Below are 8,592 nucleotides of genomic sequence, written 5' to 3' on the forward strand. Positions count from 1 at the left end.
GAAATTATCACTCTAGACAAGAACTGGGTGCAAAAAGGAGGTAAAATGATATGCATGATACCCTTCCAGTAACAATATTACAAGCCACAGTTTGCAAAAGGAAAAAAGTAAGAGGGAAAGAGGTAAGGATAAAGGGAGAAAAAAGGGAAGGAGGGAGTGAGAGAAAATAAAAGAGAGAAAGAGAGGTTAAAAATGTCTGCCATAGAGGCAGGCAGGGGAAGGGTATGAAGGAAATTGGGAACATTGGTGGCAGGAAATGTGTACTGGTGAAGGGTGTTGTACATTGTATGACTAAAACTCATTCATGAACAACTTTACAGCTGTGTGTCTCGTGGTGAGACAATTTTTTATTTAAAAAACAAAAAGATCATAAGAGGATGCAAAAGGGCCCTCTGAGACCCATACTACTAACTCTGTAGAAATACAGTAACAGCAGTGACAGAGTCAACGCCTGGAGAACTGTGGGGGGACAAAATCCATCATTGCCCCCCCCCAGCCCCCACACACACTTTTGCATACAGCCTGCTGGAGCTCTGTCTCCCTACCTGCTGTTGAATCTGTTTCTCTCAAGTGCCCTATTTTGCAGGAGCAGAGTGAGCTGTAATGACTTAGACAGGGGGGAGGTGGCACTGTGGCGCTGTATCTGTCCAGGGCAAGAGCCGGTCAGCCGGCTTCCACTTGGTCACCAGGTGGTCAAGAGACCTCAGCACAGCAGTTCCCACACAGTGTCTGTCAACCTTTACAGTAAATTCAGTAATGTCTGTATTTTCTCAACTTGTAAGGCCGCACAATGTCCCAGCCGAGTAGGATTGGAATCGAAGCTCCCAGAGAAATCACAGATATTTTCGAATTACGCAATAGTCCCTACTCATACCATCATCTCTGCCTCGGAAACATGATCAAATATTAGGGAGTTGCTAGACCTACTTAGAACTAAGGCAGTAAACTGTTATCTGCCGTAGTTGGACTATTTTACAGCTATGTCAGTCAGTACCTTGGCTGTCTTTCAACGTGTTATTTCATTTATTTTTATTTTAAAAGGTTTTGAAATTTTAGGGGACAGGGGTGGGGTGGGGAACGACACACCCAGTGCTGCTCACTGGCCACTCCTGGCTCTGTGCTCAGGGGCAGGGTAGGTGGTGATGGATTCAAGCCATTGTCAAGGCAGCAAGTGATTTATCTTTGCATTGTCTCTCGGGTCCTAAATTTTTTTTAACATACTAAGAAGAGCTTATAAAGATTACCCAGATTATCTTAGATGTTCATGTTCTGCCCACTCCCCCCCCCGAAAAATATTAGGAGACCTATTACATTATGTGATTTTAGTATTGCCCACTGTACAAACACACCTTTCTTCCATTCAGTGAGGCAACAATGAAGTTATTCATGGAGCATTTCACCCTGCTTTTCATGTACTTTCAATTACCACTTTCCCCTACTGCACCTCAGCAGCAGCAACTACAACAAAAACCTGGGGCCAGAGCCATCGTACAGCGAGTAGGGCATTTGCCTTGCTCATGACTGACTAGAGTTCAATCCCCGGCATACCATACAGTCCTCGGAGTGTTGAATAAAAATTAAAATATCTGGGGCCGGAGCAATAGCACAGCGGTAAGGCGTTTGCCTTGCATGCAGTCAATACACTGACCCTGGTTCGAACCCAGGCATCCCATATGGTCCCCCAAGCCTGCCAAGAGCGATTTCTAAGGTCAGAGCCAGGAGCAACTTCTGAGTGCCGCCAGGTGTTACCCAAAAACAAAAACAAAAATAAAAATATCTACAAGTTGGTAAGACCACCCCAGGCATGGTGTTTCTAACCCCTTAGGCAGATGGGTCTGATGAAGCAGGGTAGTGGTGGAGAAATAATACACCAAGCTGTCAGGAAAATATTCATTAGAGTCAGCTCTCTGTCATCTGCAGTCAATGCATCATATGCTCTCTCTCAAACCCAAAACCAGACCCTTCTCTTTATTATCCAGGGTGGGGGAAGGTGCTGTAATCTAGGTGGACTTTTACATACCAAAAGAGGAGGTTGGGGGGTGGGGAGGAAGTTGGGGAAGGGTTCACTTTACAACCAAGCACTGCCAGGAGTAATTCCTGAGTGCAGAGCCAGGAGTATCCCTGAGCATTTCTGGGCATGCCCCTCTCCCATAAAAACAAACAAACAGGGCCTGAGAGATAGCATGGAGGTAGTGTGTTTGCCTTCCATGCAGAAGGACGATGGTTCGAATCCCGGCATCCCATAATATGGTCCCCGGAGCCTGCCAGGAGTGATTTCTGAGCATAGAGCCAGGAGAAACCCTTGAGCACTGCCGGGTGTGACGCCAAAACCAAAACAAACAAACAGAACAAACCGCTCAGATGCAAGAGAATTGTGAAATATGGAATTATTTGATTTTAAAATCACTGGTGGAAACTGTATCAGCTATTCCAGAGACACCACAGTTCTGTGGTTCTCCTCACTAGTTTCTTCTTTGGCTGTTTCCTCTGTGGGCACCAAGAAGAAATGACATTCAATTCCTATTATCTCCCTATATCATGGGGAAGTTGGAGGTGCTCAGAGGCTGGAAACATTGAGGAAACCCAGATTCTGGATTCCCTGTGATCTTGATTCCCCCTTATCCCTGCCCCAGAACTGCAGCATCCCATACTCTGACTCTCCTATGAGCCACATTGCAGCATCATTTTTTTTTTATTATTGTTCTCTCTGCAATACATGCCTCTCTTTGAGATCACAGAATCTGTGTTATTCTTTTCTTGAGTTTACTCTGGCTTGACAGACAATAGGCCTTACCTAACTAGATACCACTGACTTAAATAAGGTCTACTGGCCTGGTTATGTGGGTCTTTTTGCTGAAAGATTCCGGGGCTCCATGATAATTGTCCATTGGTGCAATGCCTACTCCACAATCCGTAATAGTTTCTACATACCAGGTATCAGATTAAACAGTTAAAACAAAGATAAAGATGGTGTTATCACTTCCCCTTCCCTACACACAGGAATCTCAGGTCAGAGGGGCACCAGAAAAATAAGTCTTCTGATGTAATATAATGAGAACAAAGATTGGGTTGTGAAACTAACGTGGGCACCAAGGAAAAACTGTTTGGTTCTTGGGTCATAGGAATAGTACCTGAGATCAGGTACTTGCCATGCACACAACTGATCCAGGCTCCATCTTCTCTACCACATGGGGCCCCTTGAATCTGTGAAGTAATCTTTGAGCACAGAGTTAAAGAGTAAGGTCTGAAACAGCCATCTAGATATGGCTCCAAATCAAAAAATCCCAAACCAGAGTGGTCAGTTCTGGTACATGGGTGTCAGAAGATGCTAGAGTGAAGACTGGAAGGATGAGTAAGACTTGGCCAATCGGAAGAGGGGACTGGAGAGCCCCCAGGGACTGAGATTACTATTCATTTGGTACTGGAGCATAGACCATATAGCACCTCCCTCTCCTCCTCCTCTTTTTCTTCCCCCTCTTCCTCACCAAACAGAACCCTAGTGTGAGACATGGGATGCTCAAGAAAGCTCAGCTCCTCCTCTCAGAGAGCCAATCAGGAGTCAATCCTGGTGCCTTCTCTCCCTGCTGGGCATTGGCTCAGACTGGACATGTGACCAGATTCTGGTTCATTTGGGGAAAAGGATTGTTAGCTCAGGGCCTGTTCTTCAGCAGGAGAAAGATTGAACCTGGTAGGAGAGAACTAGCTCTTCCCTCCCTGCCTTGGAAACCATATTTGCAGCTGTGTAGCTATCTGTGACAGCAGAGAGATAATCAGAGCCTGGGGGCTCTTTGATAGTAACACTGAATAGCAACCAGTAATGCAGTTAGAGGGTTGATTTTTTTTTTGAGTGAGAAAAATGTAACCCTTTCTTGCCCATGCTGCAGCATAGGTAATCTCCCTGCACGCCCTTGTTAGATTCTTTATACCTGATTTATGTAGCTCTCTACACTATTTTCACAATTTCCTCAGTGGGAACCAACTTAGTTGACTAAGTTCCCCCAGGAAATTGGTTGTTGGTTTTTGTTTGTTTGGTTTTTTTAGGGCCACACCTGGTGGTGATCAGTTTTTACTCCTGGCTCTGTACTCAGGTATCACTCCTAGCAGGCTCAGGAGACTATATGAGGTGCTGAGGATTGAACACTAGTTAGTTGTATGCAGGGCAAGTCCTCCACTTCACTATTGTTCCAGCAGGTTCCCTGCACTTTCCTAGCTGCATAACTCTCTGCATTCCTGTTCTGCTTAGATCTAGGCCCACTTCTTTCCTTCCATCTCTGAGGAAGTATTCAGGGGAATGACTTTGAGAATGTGGCTTTCTCGATGCCCCTCCTCTGAATCGCCATCCCCCAAGTTGAAAGAGGTTTGTGTCCAAACATTCAGGCTCCCTCTCCAGCCCCTGTGTTTTTCTATCTGGACCAACTAGGTTGGCTGCCTTGGAGGGTTGAAGCTTCTGGTTAAAGTACTCCCTTCAGTGCCTTCTCTCAGTGGGGGATGTCTAAGCAAAGGGCTGTTTCCCAAAGGTCTAGACAGAGCAATGACCCCAAGATGAAAGGCTCTAGCAGAGTTATCCAGGCCAACAGAGGCCTCAGCATTCAGCTTAGGTGCCTTTCACCTAAGAACCCAGGGACAAGTGTACCTGAATGAAAGACTCTGGGAGCCAATATTACCTTTGAGGCAGGCAGTTTATTCTGTGAATACTGGTGGTAAAGAGCAGTTTCTAAGTCTGAACCAAAACACTCACCTGTGAATAAAGCTGGTAAGGTCAGATCCCAAGATGTAGAGGTAACTGGTGAGGTCTGAGTCTCTGGTGAGGTCAGAGTTGCTGGTGAGGTCAGAGTCACTGGATGTAGAAGTCACTGGTAAGGTCAGATCAAAGGCAAGTAGACCACTCACAAAGAAGCATCCACCAGCCATTTTGGGAGAGTAACTCCATTTATTTTAGGTGGGAGTGAGATATTTATGTTAGGGGAGAGTAAGATGTGGACTCTGTGTCAGCCAATTGAGTAAGATGTGAGAGGGGATTACAATAGGGTATGTGCTTCTATGTTTATGGAAGACTGGGTAAAGGTATTAGGGAAAGAAGGATGTGTGCTCTGGAAGTTAAAACAGGGTATGTGTTTAAGGTGATCAGCTATGCCCACCCTCCCTTGGGGCCTTCTGGCTTGCCAGTCAGACAGGGCTAGTCGCCTCCAGAAAAGTCACTTCTTGTCTTCAGCAGAGACACTTCTTGAGTGGGTGGAGAGAACGGTCAAGCTAAGGGGAGAACTGATGGGGCAGGATATAAAGTGATGAAGAGGCAATGAGAAGTAACCAGTAACTTTATTGTTGTTTAAGTGTCATGATTTACAATACTGTTAGTAGTAGGGCTTCATGCATACATGGTTCCATTACCACATGATCCTCCAAAGTCAGCTTTTTTTCCACCATTGTACCCTTCCCATTTTACATTCCCTACCCCCGGCCATGGTGAACACAATTTTTTGGAGACCAGTTCTCAGATTTTATTTTTGCTAACAACAAGTTGCATCATCTCATCTTTTTCTGTATTGTGTAATATTCCACTGTGTGTATTATACCCTAGGTTCCTTATTCAGTCATCTGCACTTGTTCCCAGAATTTGGCTACAGTTAACAGTGCTGTAGTGAACATAGAGCACAAATGTCTTTTCTAAATAGAATTTTTGAGTCCTTCGGTAAATATCAAGATGCAAAATACCTGGGTCATATATAAATGCTTAAGAGTTTTAGTTTTTTTGAAAAGCGCCCATATTGTTTTCCAAAAGGATTAGATCAGTCAACATTGGTCAATAGACCACCAGCAGTGAATGAGAGTCTTTTCCCCCAATATCCATGTCAATATTGGTTATTTTGTTCTTTGTTATGTGTGCCAATATGAAAAAAATATATAAGAATTTTATTTGGGTGGAAAATAAAAGGGATACTGAGGAGAGACGACTGTGAACCTGGGACTGGACATCCAAGTTTACTTACAACAGGTCAGGTGTAAGTGAGTAGAGGCCAGACTGAGAATAAAAGAAAAGAAAAAAGCAATCAGGGAGACAATAAATCTTAAGAATATAAAATCAGGGGCCGGAGAGATAGCATGGAGGTAAGGCATTTGCCTTTCATGCAGAAGGTCATCGGTTCGAATCCCGGCGTCCCATATGGTCCCCCGTGCCTGCCAGGAGCAATTTCTGAGCATGGGGCCAGGAATAACCCCTGAGCACTGCCGGGTGTGACCCAAAAACCACAAAAAAAAAAAAAAAAAAAAAAGAATATAAAATCAGGGCCCGGAGAGATAGCACAGCGGTGTTTGCCTTGCAAGCAGCCCATCCAGGACAAAAGGTGGTTGGTTCGAATCCTGGTGTCCCATATGGTCCCCCGTGCTTGCCAGGAGCTATTTCTGAGCAGACAGCCAGGAGTAACCCCTGAGCACCACTGGGTGTGGCCCAAAAACAAACAAACAAACAAAAAAAAAACAAAAAGAAAAGAAAAACAAAAAGAATATAAAATCAGTGGACTTGTTAGTTGGTTAGTTGATCAGTTGTGGCACTTCCCACTTCTCTCTCATGCATCACACACTACTATATTCCTCATCACTGCTTCCCTTTCAATGTTGGCTTGAATTTCTTCTATTTTAGGGAGGATTTTAATACTAGGAGAGAACAAGTTCATTTGATAGCCTCAGATTATATTCACCCCAAAATTTCTTTCTCTTGCTACTTATCCTCAGAAAGAACTTTGATCAGCTTTGCTTGACCACATGACTTCTAAGCTCAAACACAGTAGGTCAAAATGAAAATTTGGATCATCACATATGAGTCATGTTTGCCTTGCATGTGACCAAATCATAATCTCTGGTCCCTTATATAGTCCCCCAAGCACCATAAGAAATGATGAGAGATAGCACAGTGGTGTTTGCCTTTCAAGCAGCCGATCCAGGACCAAAAGGTGGTTGGTCCAAATCCCGGTGTCCCATATGGTCCCCCGTGCCTGCCAGGAGCTATTTCTGAGCAGACAGCCAGTAGTAACCCCTGAGCACTGCTGGGTGTGGCCCAAAAACCAAAAAAAAAAAAAAAAAAAAGAAATGATGATGGGTCCAGGAAGGTGGCGCTAGAGGTAAGGTGTCTGCCTTGCAATCACTAGCATAGGACGGACGGCGGTTGGATCCCCCGGAGTCCCATATGGTCCCCCCAAGCCAGGGGCGATTTCTGAGCGCATAGCCAGGAGTAACCCCTGAGGGTCAAATGGGTGTGGCCCAAAAACAAAAAACAAAAACAACAAAAAAAGAAATGATGATGCCTGAACACAGAGCCAGGTATAAGTTCTGAGCACCAATGAGTGTGGCCCACACCACCCAATCCTCTGCAATAGTTACCATGATCCACTTTGGTTGGTTCATGTTGATCCTTGGATGAATGGAAGAGATGACTTTTTCTGTGCCTGATGGACCATAATACCCAGAAGTGTTCCTAGTTCTGTTGATCACTCACAAAGGACTGAGAGATCTGGCATGTTGTCATTGTTTTCCAGACATATCAAATCAACATTTAAAGCCTTAGGTAGAAAGAAACAAGCATATGTATATGTATTTATATGAGTAGATGCTCATCTTTTCAGAGATTTAGGGCTGTGTTTTATATTTGTTTCTTAATCCTACCTCCCCCTCTCTAGCACACAAAGCTGTGCCTATAATCAATCAGCAAGTGTGTGTAGGATAAATTCATAAACACTCTGTACAAGCAAGTGGGAATTTTTCAAAAAACATAGCAACTATTGACTCCTAGAAATATGATATGGACAAAATACCAAAAAAGCCCACATTTTAAAGAAGCGGGCCAATCTCAATTAAGAAAAAATCAAAAACAAACAAAAAAGGAAGTTGGCTATCATGAACATAGTTAATAATAGATTTCTCTGAAAGCCTTCCATCTTTTGCGTGTTTTGGATAAAGTCACCATATCAATTTGGACCCAAACAGTTCGATTAAGAATTTGATTGGGGAAAGCCAGGGCAATCAAGCCATGGTGTTTGAAAGAGTGTTCTTTGTACTAGGGCTGACTGTAATTTCATGCTGCATCTTCAAGCCTGCAGGCAGACACCTTAATTATGGCGGGGGCCAGCTTGAGAGAAGAGCGCTAATAAAACCTTTATTAATTGGTGACACACTTCCAACTTTGGGGAACAGTTGCTTAAGAGGAATGAAACCCCAACACCACCAACTTAGTGCACGTGTTTCTCTATTTACGTCCTTATTGAGTACCTTTTACAGCCACTAGGGGGAATCCTGGCGTGCACATTGAAAGATTGGCTTTGCATATGCTTGATGGAACATTATACCCAGGGAAACTTGCTGGTGTGGTGATGGTATTTTCCCTTCACTCAGAAAGGGCTCTGATATCTGGCATGTTGTCATATTGTTTTCCAGATACATGAAGATGATAATGGAAGGCCTGTTAAAGAAAATCAATTGTTTAAATTCTCACAGGATTCAGATGGGCTTCACTGATCAACCATTTTGGATGAAAGTATGTATTCTAAACAGGATTCTCCTATAAGAAAGGGATTATTTTTGTTAGAATCTCTGCTGGAGCAT

Source organism: Suncus etruscus, chromosome 11 (assembly GCF_024139225.1).
Source record: "Suncus etruscus isolate mSunEtr1 chromosome 11, mSunEtr1.pri.cur, whole genome shotgun sequence".
Lineage (NCBI taxonomy): Eukaryota > Metazoa > Chordata > Mammalia > Eulipotyphla > Soricidae > Suncus > Suncus etruscus.